This window comes from Phocoena phocoena, chromosome 17, assembly GCF_963924675.1.
Source record: "Phocoena phocoena chromosome 17, mPhoPho1.1, whole genome shotgun sequence".
Classification (NCBI taxonomy): domain Eukaryota; kingdom Metazoa; phylum Chordata; class Mammalia; order Artiodactyla; family Phocoenidae; genus Phocoena; species Phocoena phocoena.
In genome coordinates this window covers 50153250-50168585 of record NC_089235.1, presented here as the reverse complement: position 1 = coordinate 50168585, position 15336 = coordinate 50153250, and the positions used below count along the sequence as shown (strand labels likewise).

General features: G+C 39.4%; 1 pseudogene; it reads right to left on the bottom strand.

Annotated features, from left to right (window-relative positions):
- Window positions 1–14397, bottom strand: part of LOC136136910 (elongation factor 1-gamma-like) — a 73525-nt pseudogene extending 59128 nt beyond the window's left edge.
- Between the last annotated feature and the right edge of the window lie 939 nt (window positions 14398–15336).

The window sequence follows — 15336 nt, the reverse complement described above, 5'->3', positions numbered from 1 at the left end:
AGATCGCCCTTGAAAAATATTTTGTTGAGTTGAATATTACATTTTTTGTAACGTCTTTTATCTATGGTAGCAATGGTAGAGAGCTAAGAAGATTCTAATGTAGAAAATCGACCCAGCTGTCATCATCGTTGGGTATTATTTTCAAAGACAATACTCTTCAGAAGTTCAAAGATGTGTTGCTTCTACCTACTCATCATTTCCTTTAACAAGTGGTTTTCTTTCACATTACACAAAGTTCACTTATTTAAATTATTAACAACTATCTAGGGATGTGAAGGCATACTAATGATTAATGTTAAGCGTGTGAATTTAGGTTTAATACTAGGAAATAAAAGAGGAACTTGAAATTTAGATAGAAATCTAAAAATCAGTGTTGTTTTTTTCCAAGAATGTTGGCTGCATTTTCCTTCTAAATGATATTTGGAATGTAAATTCCATACAGAAACTTAAAAAAAAAGAAACACCTGTGATTAGCCTGACATTGTCTTTTTGCTAAATAATAAGCAAGGTACTAAGCTTGTGGATATTATATGTAAATAAAAGAATAAGAGGAATATTGAGATAATGCTTCCAGCAGCAATAATTTCAGGTCACTGAAGTCTTAGAAGTGATTTTTCTACCAGAAAGTCTTGAGAAATTATAAATTAGATAGGTTCACAAGACTGTTCTTATCTTGAGTGTTATATTTTTGTTGTTAAAGATTCTTGCCTTGTTGCATCTAAGGTCTATCAAATTATTTCGTTATTCACCTCAAAATCTTCCAAGCATCCTTTCTTCTTTTCTGAGAATTTTAATTGAATTTAGTGCATAAGAAATTGGATTGTCATCTCTAGAAAGTAATGATATGTTAGAATTTTAAAGTTTCCTTTAACAACTGAAAACTGTTGTACGTTTATTTATCCTGCTACTTTTTAAAAACCGAAGTTGAAATGAGGCATCATCCAAAGATAAAAACCCTAAATTGGAAAGTTTTTTTTTTTTTTTTACAAGAAAAGCTTATTTTGGTTTGTGTTGAAATATTTGTCACTCTCATAAGAGTTTCATAACATGTAATCATAGAGTATATCTCATTCTCATTATTTTTACCACACATAAACAATAGTAAAAAGATGCAAGGCTCCATTTCATGCAAATACACTTTGAATTTCATTAGTTCCTTGTTTTGAAACAAGATCTTGGTCCATTCTCCCATTTTTCTCCTTACCCAATCTACAAAGCCATATGTTTTGATCATTTACCCAATCCGGGACATGGATTTTCAAGCATTCCTCCCACACACTTAGAAAGTGTTGAAGACTTATCACATCACTCCCCTGAAAAGTCAGGCTCATTGGCAAGCCAGGGGAATGTGGAGAATATTTCACTTGAAGAGCTGCCCTTGAAAGTCCAGCAGTGGACTGGCTGGCCATTGTTTCAGCTGAGAGTCGCTGATATAGTTGAGAAAAAAACACGGCCAAGAAAGGAGAATGTGCTGCTGCATCAAGCAAAGGGCCCTCAACCCCCTCCTTAAGAATACATGAGGATGGAGGACAGAGTTAAAGCATCCTGACTGACTGCTCACATCACATCTATTTCCTCTCACCTTTGTGCCTGAATGATGGAAATGACACAAACACCAATATCTAAGCTCCAGTCAAATTCTAATAGGAGACTTCAAATGGACCCCAGGGAATAAGGTAGCTCAGGTGTATCCATTCCCAGAATTTAAGAACAAATGTTAGAGCCAGATAGCAGTGTAGTTGACCCTTGAATAACATGGGTTTGACTTGTGCAGGTCCACTTATACACAGTTTGTTTGTTTTTTTATAGTAAATACTGCAGTACTGCACGATCTGTGGTTGGTTGAATCTGTGGATGTGGAACTGTGGGGATAGAGAAACTGCATAAATGGAGGGCCAACTTTAAGATATATGAAGATTTTCAACTTCTCAGAGGGTCAGCTCCCCAATCCCCACATTGTTCAAGGGTCAACTGTAATCACAATTTAAGATGAATAAAGGAAAAAATAAGAAAGTCTATATTGCAGAAAAATGGAGCGAAAAGGAAAGCAAGCATAGCACGGTATGCTATGTTTGATTGATAAAAAATGTCTGTTTAAAGAAGATTTTTTTCCCCCAGATAATAGAGGAAATATTGGATAACATTACCTCCTTAAAGGAAATTAAAGAAAATACTGATTTTGTGCAATGGAGTTGGCAATGAGATGATTAAAAAAAACATGCTGGAATGAAAAGGAAGTTAGCATAAGATACATTAAGGAGGAAAATGACACTGACGATCTTAAAACTGCTTTGGAGGCAGAAAAGAGAAGTAACAATGTAAAAGCCTCTGAATGGATAACGGATTTCAGGATATCACACAGTTCAAAAGCATGTGATTGAATACATGATAATCAAAATTGTAGAATGTAATGGAAATCCATCACTGAGATAATAGTCATGCTTGAATATGAAACAATAAGAAATTCAACAGACAAAAATTCAAAGATAAACTATTCCTGAGTTGAATGAAACCTAAAACTATGGATTCATGGGGCTTATCATATAGAGAAAAATATATTAAAGACCAGCTAACACTCAGAAACATTTTAATGAACTTACTGATCTCTTAAGAATAAGGAAAGAATCCTTCATATATCTAGACCAGAAGGTCACCTATGAGTGAAAAAATTAGTCTTGCTTTAAACTGTCAGCAAAAATAGCTGTTATATGAAAGTGTACTTTATACAGAATGTTCATATACTATGTTTCCATACAGTCCTGTCAAGGCAAAGACAACAGAGACTCGATTATGTGAAGATTCAGGAATATACCATGTATATGTACATCCTGATGAATCTACTTAAATATATAATTCAGTGCAATGAAAAATAATCAAAATGTAAACTTTATGAAAGTTTAGCTCTGTATATGTTTGAACACAAAATTAACATTAAATGGTTATGTTATAAATTATATACGTAATAATATATATATTAGTTGTTAAGAAGAAAAGCTGTATATGATAATAATATTATGGGGACCAAAATCCTATAATATAGTGTGACAAACCCCCCAGAAGGAAGGAGATGAAAAATGGCAAGATTAAATATCTTAATTTTCTCATATCTCATTAAGGAAGAGATTCGTTACATCCTGTTGCAATGTAGAAAGAATATACATTGAAAATTATAAACAGTATTTTAAGTTATAATATACTTCCTAAATTACAAAGCAGAAAATAAAATAAGCTCTTTCTAAAAACTGGGAAAGAAAATAATAATAAATGAATAATGAAAATATAATTAAATAAACCATAATACAAATTGTCTTATAACTACTGCTCCAGCGGGAAGAAAAAAACAAAACACTGATTAAAATCAAAGGATGCAAACTGAATGATATGAGGAGGGGGAACCCAGCTATATAGGTACCTACCAGTGATCTGCTTTAAAAATAAATGAAAACAAAAAAAATCCACAAAATTATATATATATATATATATATATATATAATCTTAACTTGGTGTGTGTAATATAGATACACACACCAACTAAATGCAAACAAAAAGAAAGGCTCAAAATATCAATATCAAAGGAAGTTATATATAATAACTTTATACCGATGAAGGGTTAAATGCATAATGGAGATCTAGATGTCATGAATGTTTATGCTTCTAAAAATATTATATAAAATATATAAAGCAAAACCCTCAGAAATATAAGGGAAAATAATAAGAAACACAGTAACAATGGATTATTTATATTTAATTTTCTCAATCTTTGACAAAGAAGACAAAATATGACTAAGGATATTAAAACTATTTCTCTATATATATTATATAGAATACACTTGTTTTTCTAGTCACCATCTTATGAAATTGATGTCTTGTAAGACAATAAGCATATCTCAATCAATTCAGACAACTAGAAACTAGGTAGACCAAATACTTTAAATAAAATACAATAATACTATAAATAAAAACATAGGAAAAAAATTCAAACATAATTAGTTTTTCAAAAATCTCTCAGAATTCCACTTCCATCATGATAAAGTAAGCCATCACAGACCAACCCTGACACTGATGACAACTACAAATTCTGAACAAGACACCAAAAAAAACCAAAACAACCCCCCCCCACAACTATCTAGTGATTCTAAAAAGGAAACCAAAGCAGGCAAGTAGGTGAGGGGAATCTAAACTTGAAGAAGTAACGGGCACAGAGGTGATTTTTTGAATTCTATGTAACTTTGCCCTAAAGATGGGCCACAGCCTGGGAGGATAAAACTCTGACAGATCACCATCTCTTTGACCAGAGGAACTAAGGAAAGGACCTGGGAAATCACAGCCAACTTCCAGATTGTCAGGGGGGAATTCCAGAGAGGAGAGAGCAGAAGGAAGAGCTCCGCTAATTCTGGGTATGAAGACTGAACTTGCATAGGATCTCCCCTAAAGCCCATATGCATGACACAGAGTAAGAATTTAAAGTGAGACCAGGGTGGGATCTTGAAGATGGCGGAAGAGTAAGACGCAGAGATCGCCTTCCTCCCCACGGATACACCAGAAATACATCCACACGTGGAACAACTCCTACAGAACTCCTACTGAAGGCTGGCAGAAGACCTCAGACCTCCCAAAAGGCAAGAAACTCCCCACGTAACTGGGTAGGGCAAAAGAAAAAACAGAGACAAAAGAATAAGGACGGCACCTGCACCAGTGGGAGGGAGCTGTGAAGGAGGAAAAGTTTCCACACACTAGGAAGCCCCTCCGCGGGCGGAGACTGCGGGAGGCAGAGGGGGGAGTTTCGGGACCGCGGAGTAGTGCACAGCGACGGGTGCGGAGGGCAAAGCGGGGAGATTCCTGCACAGACGATCGGTGCCGACCAGCACTCACCAACCCGAGAGGCTTGTCTGCTCACCCGCCGGGGCGGGCGGGGCTGCGAGCTGAGGCTCAGGTTTTGGTTTTGGACGGAGCTCAGGGAGAGGACTGGGGTTGGCGGCTTGAACATAGCCTGAAGGGGTTAGTGCACCACGACTAGCCGCGAGGGAGTTCGGGGAAAAGCCTGCACCGGCCGAAGAGGCAAGAGACTTTTTCTTCCCTCTTTGTCTCCTGGTGCGCGAGGAGAGGGGTTTAAGAGCGCTGCTTAAAGGAACTCCAGAGACGGGCGCGAGCCGCGGCTGAGGGCGCGAGCCCCCGAGACGGGCGCGAGCCGCGGCTGAAAGCGCAAACCCCAGAGACGGGCGCGAGCCGCGGCTAAAACCGCGGACCCCAGAGACGGGCGGGAGACGCTAAGGCTGCTGCTGCCGCCACCAAGGGGCCTGTGTGCGAGCACAGGTCACTCTCCACACCCCTCTTCCGCGGAGCCTGTGCAGCCCGCCACTGCCAGGTTCCCGGGATCCAGGGACAACTTCCCCGGGACAGCGCACGGCGGGCCTCAGGCTGGTGCAACGTCACACCGGCCTCTGCCGCAACGTCACGCTGCCTCTGCAGCCGCAGGCCGGCCCCGCACGCAGTGCCCCTCCTTCCCCCATCCCCCAACCCCCGGCCTGAGTGAGCCGGAGGCCCCGAATCAGCGGCTCCTTTAACCCCGTCCTGTCTGAGCGAAAAAACAGACGCCCTCCAGCGACCTACACGCAGAGGCAGGGCCAAATCCAAAGCTGAGCTCCTGTGAGCTGTGAAAACAAAGAAGAGAAAGGGAAATCTCTCCCAGCAGCCACAGAAGCAGCGGATTAAAGCTCCACAATCAACTTGATATACCCTGCATCTGTGGAATACCTGAATAGACAAGGAATGATCCCAAATTGAAGAGGTGGAATTTAGGAGCGAAATCTATGATTTTTTTCCCTTTTCCTCTTTTTGTGAAGGTGTACGTGTATGCTCCTGTGTGACATCTAGTCTGTATACTCTAGCTTCCACCATTTGTCCTAGGGCTCTATCCGTCCATGACTTTTTTTTAAAAAATTCTTTTTCTTAATAATTAAGTTTAATTGTAATAACTTTATTATACTTTACCTTCGTTCTTTCTTTCTTTCCTTCCTTCCCTCCCTCCTTTAGACAACGAATCACCCCCAATTGAGGAGGTGGTCTCAGGGAGCAGGATTTATGATTTTTCCCCCTTTACCTCTTTTTGTGAAGGTGTATGTGTATGCTTCTGTGTAAGATTTTCTCTGTATAGCTTTGCTTCCAACATTTGTCCTAAGGTTCTATCCGTCCCTTTTTTTTTTCTAAATATTTTTTAATTCAATAACTATATTATACTTTATTTTATTTTTACTGTATCATCTTTCTTTCTGTCTTTTTTCCTTCTTTCACTCCTTCCTTCCTTCCTCCCTCCCTCCTTTCTTTCCTTCTTTCTTCCTTCCTTCCTTTCCTCCTTTCCTTCTTTCTTTCCTCATACTTCTACTAATTCTCTCTACTTTTTCTCCCTTTTATTCTGAGCCGTGTGGATGAAAGGCTCTTGGTGCTCCAGCCAGGAGTCAGGGCTCTGCCTCTGAGGTAGGAGAGCCAACTTCAGGTCACTGGTCAACAAGAGACCTCCCAGCTCCACATAATATTAAACAGCGGAAATCTCCCAGAGACCTCCATCTTAACACCAGCACCCAGCTTCACTCAACGACCAGCAAGCCACAGTGCTGGACAACCTATGCCAAACAACTAGCAAAACAGGAACACAACCCCACCCATTAGCAGAGAGGCTGCCTAAAATCATAATAAGGCCACAGACACCCCAAAACACACCACCAGACGTGAACCTGCCCACTAGAGAGACAAGATCCAGCCTCATCCAGCACAACACAGGCACTAGTCCCCTCCACCAGGAAGCCTACACAACCCACTGAAACAACCTTAGCCACTGGAGACAGACATCAAAAACAACGGGAAATACGAACCTGCAGCCTGCAAAAAGGAGACCCCAAACACAGTAAGATAAGCAAAATGAGAAGACAGAAAAACACACAGCAGATGAAGGAGCAAGATAAAAAGCCACCAGACCTAACAAATGAAGAGGAAATAGGCAATCTACCTGAAAAAGAATTCAGAATAATGATAGTAAGGATGATCCGAAATCTTGGAAGTAGAATGGACAAAATGCAAGAAACAGTTAACAAGGACCTACAAGAACTAAAGATGAAACAAGCAACGATGAACAATGCAATAAATGAAATTAAAATCACTCTAGATAGGATCAATAGCAGAATAACTGAGGCAGAAGAACGGATAAGTAACCTGGAAGATAAAGTAGTGGAAATAACTACTGCAGAGCAGAATAAAGAAAAAAGAATGAAAAGAACTGAGGACAGTCTCAGAGACCTCTGGGACAACATGAAACGCACCAACATTCGAATTATAGGGGTTCCAGAAGAAGAAGAAAGAAAGAAAGGGACTGAGAAAATATTTGAAGAGATTATAGTTGAAAACTTCCCTAATATGGGAAAGGAAATAGTTAATCAAGTCCAGGAAGCACAGAGGGTCCCATACAGGATAAATACAAGGAGAAACACGCCAAGACACATATTAATCAAACTGTCAAAAATTAAATACAAAGAAAGCATATTAAAAGCAGCAAGGGAAAAACAACAAATAACACACAAGGGAATCCCCATAAGGTTAACAGCTGATCTCTCAGCAGAAACCCTACAAGCCAGAAGGGAGTGGCAGGACATACTGAAAGTGATGAAGGAGAATAGCCTGAAACCAAGACTACTCTACCCAGCAAGGATCTCATTCACATTTGATGGAGAAATTAAAACCTTTACAGACAAGCAAAAGCTGAGAGAGTTCAGCACCACCAAACCAGCCTTACAACAAATGCTAAAGGAACTTCTCTAGACACGAAACACAAGAGAAGGAAATGACCTATAGTAGCGAACCCAAAACAATATATAAAATGGAAATAGGAACATACCTATCAATAATTACCTTAAATGTAAATGGACTAAATGCTCCCACCAAAAGACACAGATTGGCTGAATGGATACAAAAACAAGACCCTTATATATGCTGTCTACAAGAGACCCACTTCAGAACTAGAGACACATACAGACTGAAAGTAAGGGGATGGAAAAAGATATTCCATGCAAATGGAAACCAAAAGAAAGCTGGAGTAGCAATTCTCATATCAGACAAAATAGACTTTAAAATAAGGACTATTAAAAGGGACAAAGAAGGACACTACATAATGATCAAGGGATCGATCCAAGAAGAAGATATAACAATTGTAAATATTTATGCACCCAACATAGGAGCACCTCAATACATAAGGCAAATACTAACAACCATAAAAGGGGAGATCAACAGTAACACATTCATAGTAGGGGACTTTAACACCCCACTTTCACCCATGGACAGATCATCCAAAATGAAAATAAATAAGGAAACACAAGCTTTAAATGATACATTAAACAAGATGGACTTAATTGATATTTATAGGACACTCCATCCAAAAACAACAGAATACACATTTTTCTCAAGTGCTCATGGAACATTCTCCAGGATAGATCATACCTTGGGTCACAAATCAAGCCTTGGTAAATTTAAGAAAACTGAAATTGTATCAAGTATCTTTTCCGACCACAACGCCATGAGACTAGATATCAATTACAGGAAAAGATCTGTAAAAAATACAAACACATGGAGGCTAAACAATACACTACTTAATAATGAAGTGATCACTGAAGAAATCAAAGAGGAAATAAAAAAATACCTAGAAACAAATGACAATGGAGACACAACGACCCAAAACCTATGGGATGCAGCAAAAGCAGTTCTAAGGGGGAAGTTTATAGCAATACAAGCCCACCTTAAGAAGCAGGAAACATCTCGAATAAACAACCTAACCTTGCACCTCAAGCAATTAGAGAAAGAAGAACAAAAAAACCCCAAAGCTAGCAGAAGGAAAGAAATCATAAAAATCAGATCAGAAATAAATGAAAAAGAAATGAAGGAAACAATAGCAAAGATCAATAAAACTAAAAGCTGGTTCTTTGAGAAGATAAACAAAATAGATAAACCACTAGCCAGACTCATCAAGAAAAAAAGGGAGAAGACTCAAATTAATAGAATTAGAAATGAAAAAGGAGAAGTAACAACTGACACTGCAGAAATAAAAAAAATCATGAGAGATTACTACAAGCAACTCTATGCCAATAAAATGGACAATCTGGAAGAAATGGACAAATTCTTAGAAATGCACAACCTGCCAAGACTGAATCAGGAAGAAATAGAAAATATGAACAGACCAATCACAAGCACTGAAATTGAAACTGTGATTAAAAACCTTCCAACAAACAAAAGCCCAGGACCAGATGGCTTCACAGGTGAATTCTATCAAACGTTTAGAGAAGAGCTAACACCCATCCTTCTCAAACTCTTCCAAAATATAGCAGAGGGAGGAACACTCCCAAATTCCTTCTACGAAGCCACCATCACCTTGATACCAAAACCAGACAAGGATGTCACAAAGAAAGAAAACTACAGGCCAATATCACTGATGAACATAGATGCAAAAATCCTCAACAAAATACTAGCAAACAGAATCCAACAGCACATTAAAAGGATCATACACCATGATCAAGTGGGGTTTATTCCAGGAATGCAAGGATTCTTGAATATACGCAAATCTATCAATGTGATAAACTATATTAAAAAATTGAAGGAGAAAAACCATATGATCATCTCAATAGATGCAGAGAAAGCTTTCGACAAAATTCAACACCCATTTATGATAAAAACCCTCCAGAAAGTAGGCATAGAGGGAACTTTCCTAAACATAATAAAAGCCATATATGACAAGCCCACAGCAAACATCATCCTCAATGGTGAAAAACTGAAAGCATTTCCACTAAGATCAGGAACAAGACAAGGTTGCCCACTCTCACCACTCTTATTCAACATAGTTTTGGAAGTTTTAGCCACAGCAATCAGAGAAGAAAAGGAAATAAAAGGAATCCAAATCGGAAAAGAAGAAGTAAAGCTGTCACTGTTTGCAGATGACATGATACTATACATAGAGAATCCTAAAGATGCTACCAGAAAACTACTAGAGCTAATCAATGAATTTGGTAAAGTAGCAGGATACAAAATTAATGCACAGAAATCTCTGGCATTCCTATATACTAATGATGAAAAATCTGAAAGTGAAATCAAGAAAACACTCCCATTTACCATTGCAACAAAAAGAATAAAATATCTAGGAATAAACCTACCTAAGGATACGAAAGACCTGTATGCAGAAAATTATAAGACACTGATGAAAGAAATTAAAGATGATACAAATAGATGGAGAGATATACCATGTTCTTGGATGGGAAGAATCAACATTGTGAAAATGACTCTACTACCCAAAGCAATCTACAGATTCAATGCAATCCCTATCAAACTACCACTGGCATTTTTCACAGAACTAGAACAAAAAATTTTGCAATTTGTATGGAAACACAAAAGACCCCGAATAGCCAAAGCAATCTTGAGAACGAAAAAAGGAGCTGGAGGAATAAGGCTCCCTGACTTCAGACTATATTACAAAGCAACAGTCATCAAGACAGTATGGTACTGGCACAAAAACAGAAAGATAGATCAGTGGAACAGGATAGAAAGCCCAGAGATAAACCCACGCACATATGGACACCTTATCTTTGATAAAGGAGGCAGGAATGTACAGTGGAGAAAGGACAGCCTCTTCAATAAATGGTGCTGGGAAAACTGGACAGGTACATGTAAAAGTATGAGATTAGATCACTCCCTAACACCATACACAAAAATAAGCTCAAAATGGATTAAAGACCTAAATGTAAGGCCAGAAACTATCAAACTCTTAGAAGAAAACATAGGAAGAACACTCTATGACATAAATCACAGCAAGATCCTTTCTGACCCACCTCCTAGAGTAATGGAAATAAAAACAAAAATAAACAAATGGGACCTAATGAAACTTCAAAGCTTTTGCACAGCAAAGGAAACCATAACCAAGACCAAAAGACAACCCTCAGAATGGGAGAAAACATTTGCAAATGAAGCAACTGACAAAGGATTAATCTCCAAAATTTACAAGCAGCTCATGCAGCTCAATAACAAAAAAACAAACAACCCCATCCAAAAATGGGCAGAAGACCTAAATAGACATTTCTCCAAAGAAGATATACAGAATGCCAACAAACACATGAAAGAATGCTCAACATCATTAATCATTAGAGAAATGCAAATCAAAACTACAATGAGATATCATCTCACACCAGTCAGAATGGCCATCATCAAAAAATCAAGAAACAATAAATGCTGGAGAGGGTGTGGAGAAAAGGGGACACTCTTGCACTGCTGGTGGGAATGTGAATTGGTTCAGCCACTGTGGAGAACAGTATGGAGGTTCCTTAAAAAACTACAAATAGAATTACCATATGACCCAGCAATCCCACTACTTGGCATATACCCTGAGAAAACCAAAATTCAAAGAGAGTCATGTACCAAAATGTTCATTGCAGCTCTATTTACAATAGCCAGGACATGGAAACAACCTAAGCGCCCATCATCGGATGAATGGATAAAGAAGATGTGGCACATATACACAATGGAATATTACTCAGCCTTAAAAAGAAATGAAATTGAGCTATTTGTAATGAGATGGATAGACCTAGAATCTGTCATACAGAGTGAAGTAAGTCAGAAAGAAAAAGACAAATACCATATGCTAACACATATATATGGAATTTAAGGGAAAAAAATGTCATGAAAAACCTAGGGGTAAGATAGGAATAAAGACGCAGACCTACTGGAGAACGGACTTAAGGATATGGGGAGGGGGAAGGGTGAGTTTTGACAGGGCGAGAGAGAGTCATGGACATATACACACTAACAAACGTAGTAAGGTAGATAGCTGGGGGGAAGCAGCCGCAAGGCACAGGGATATTAGCTCGGTACTTTGTGACAGCCTGGAAGGGTGGGATGGGGAGAGTGGGAGGGAGGGAGACGCAAGAGGGAAGACATATGGGAACATATGTATATGTATAGCTGATTCACTTTGTTGTAAAGCAGAAACTAACACACCATTGTAAAGCAATTATACCCCAATAAAGATGTTTAAAAAAAAAAAAAATAAAGTGAGACCAGCTAGTAAGACCATTTTTTTTCTCCTTTAAGCTGCTCAGGATCAGCCATGGAGTAGGCAGATAACTAGGCTGCAAGAGATTGCAGTCAATATGACGCGGTGAACACATGTACATGAAAGGTACATGAGAGAGTGGAGACTAAGATGATTCCCAGGGTTTGCTTTGTGTGACCAGGTGGACAGTGCTGTGCAGGTGGTAGGAAGATTTCCTTTGGGGAAATGTTAGGTTTGTGATACCTATGAGATTGTCGAGTGGAGACTTCTAATACTGGTAGTTGAAAAAAAAAAAAGAAAAGTATATATATATGTGTGTGAGTGAGTGTGTGCGTGTGTGTGTGTGTGTGTGTGTGTGTGTAGCAAAAGAAAGATTATTAGAGGTATATATTTGAGAGCCACTAGAGTATAAGGTATAATTGAAACTATGGAAAAACACAGAAATTTCCCAGGAAGAGTGACTTTTATTGGTGAGCATCCTTACTGAGGACCTAAAGAATGCATCATATTTACTCACTTTTTCACCCAGGTACTGGTGTTATACGTACTGCATTAGGCACTAAATATACAACTGTAAACTCTTAGCCAAATGTAACTTACTCCTCCCAAATAAGTTTTAGAAATGTTTAATTAGCACAGATTTCTCTACTGCAGAATTGCTCAGTTCCTGTATTCATTTTTCATCGCTATGTAACAAATTAATACAAACTTAACATTTTAAAACAATACTATACCTTTACTATCTCACGATTTCTGTATGTTAGAAATGCCAGGCTGCATTCTTATCCTGAGGATTGATTGGGGGAAGAATCCACTTCCAAGCTCACTCAGGTTGATGACAGAATTAATTTCCTTGCAGTTGTAGGACAGAGGGCCTGGCTTCTTCCTGGCTGTCAGGTGGAGGCCACCCTCAGCTTCTAGAGGCTACCAGAACTTCCTAGAGGTTGCCTTCCTAGTTCCTTGCCAAGTGGCTTTTCCAACATGGTCATTTACTTCTTCAAACCAGCAGGGAGTGTCTCTAGAGATTTACTCCAGGTGCTAGCAAGGTAGTGTCTTACATAGCATAACGTGATCATAGAAGTAACATGCTATTACCTTTGCCACATTCTATTGGTTCCAAGTGTTGAAGAGGAAGAAATTTTCCTCTACCCTTCTAGGTTCTTCTGGCTGGTCTAAGAATTAAGTTGACATGAGACAGATGACAGTAGAAAAACAAAAGCGTAATAACATGTATACACAGGAAAGACCCAGGAGAACTGAGTAACCTGTCAAAATGGTCAAAACTCTCATCTTAAATACCATCCTTAGCTAAAGACCAAAGAGAATACTGGCAGTAGTGATTTGGGACTTCAAAGGGGAGGACCGCAATTCACATGCAGATGGAGAGCAAATGTTTAGGAAACAAATGTTTGCTGGACCATGCAGAGACAATGGACACAAAGAGGAATTTTAACAAACAGACTTTGCTAGTTTCCTCCCTGTCCAACACCTGGTTCACACTATAGTTACTTGCGGTGATAACTTCCTTCCTGGAGCAGGTCCTCTATCTACATTCTTTTAGGCAGTTAGGGGGAAGGTCAAAGTTTCTTCCTGAGTCTTTTGAGTCTTGATTGTTTTCAGCTCGAAATAATCCATGCGCCAAAGGGACATTTTGGGGTGGCAAATTTTGCTCCCCTACAGAAGCAAGCCAAAGGTCCCACACTCAATGGAAGAAGAAATAAGGGCATGAACATCTGGAGACAGAGATCTTGAGAGGAGCTTAGAGTGTGTCCACCATATTTCCTTAAGTTGGCATTGTGCGTATCTGTAACCCAGAAGGACCTACAGGGGCTTTCCTGGGGCAGACCCCTCCCCCATATTCTCTGCTTTAGCTCCTCTCTGAAGTACTCAGATAATAGTATCTCCTGCATATTTCCTGAGTTTTTCAGATGCTAAAAACTACCACCAAATGGAAGAAATTAACTACTTGGTGATCTTGAGCATGTAGTTCCCAGACCTACTGGCACCTAAGGATTGATAATGTTAACACCTGTGACACTGTCCTGCTACCTCACCATCAACCAATCAGAGAATTTTGCACAAGCTGGTCACATACACTGTGACCCGCCCCCACTCACCTGGCCTCTAAAAATGCTCTGCTGAAACCCTTCTGAGAGTTCGGGGGTTTTGGGGCATGAGCCACCCACCTCCTTGCATGGTCCTGCAATAAACCTTTCTCTGCTCCAAACTGATGGTTTGGTTGGCTTGGCCTCACCGTGCATTGGGCCCATGAGCTTGCGTTCCGTGACATATCCACAGATCTGGGAAATAAATGCTTCCAGCATGCTTTGTCACCCGACATTTTTGACCAGAGATACTGGTGTTACAAAAAGCACATTCAGGGAATACTAGCTGAGAAGGAAGTAAGCCCCATGTACAACAAATACATTTGTATCCCTGTTCATCTGCACTAAAGGTCAAGCCATAACAAGTATCATTATAAAAATTTATTTGTCCAGCTGCTCAGTGGAATCATTGCTTCTTACCACTATAATTGAGTTTATTCCAGCCTTTTATGTTATTATTACATTAAGAATAAGAACTCCAGTTTCGTGAACTTGTGTCCCCACATCGTAATACTTTTTCATGAAGAATATCTCATTATGAATTTTTGAGGCTTGTATCCCAAGAGGCCCCATTTTTCCTTGAGATTCTGCCCACAGTTCCCTCTAGAACTCAGGAAGACATCCTGGACCACTCTGGGGAACACATACCCTGTTGTTCTCTACTTTACCAGAAACCTTTCTCCTTCCTCCCCAATAAGTCAATTTATGTTAAGAGACAGCACTAGGCCTCTGACTCAGCTTGCTTGCCAGACCTACCCAGAGAGTTTAAATACTACTTTAGGCTCACCTAACACCCCCACTATTATATTCTACCACCTTTGAGATCTTGACTGTGAACATCTCTTCTGTGGAGATTTCCATAGTGTGTCAGAACAGAGACCAAGTAAGGAAGAGGCTGGAGGAATGTAAGAATGTCACCTGCCATATCAGTAAACAAAGGATGTTGTGGTCATCAAGCCATCAGCCACTGCAGCTGTCCAGGCTGTTTACCCTGAGGAGATTCAGGATGGAGAAAAACAGGATACTGGCCCTAGATAGCTGAGGTGCCCATCAGAGGAATGATTGCAATGAGCCCAGACTCTTCCAATTTCCCAAACGTAGAAAAGTGTGAAATTCATTAACTTGAGATATCTGGTTTTCTTTAATTAACAGTAACCT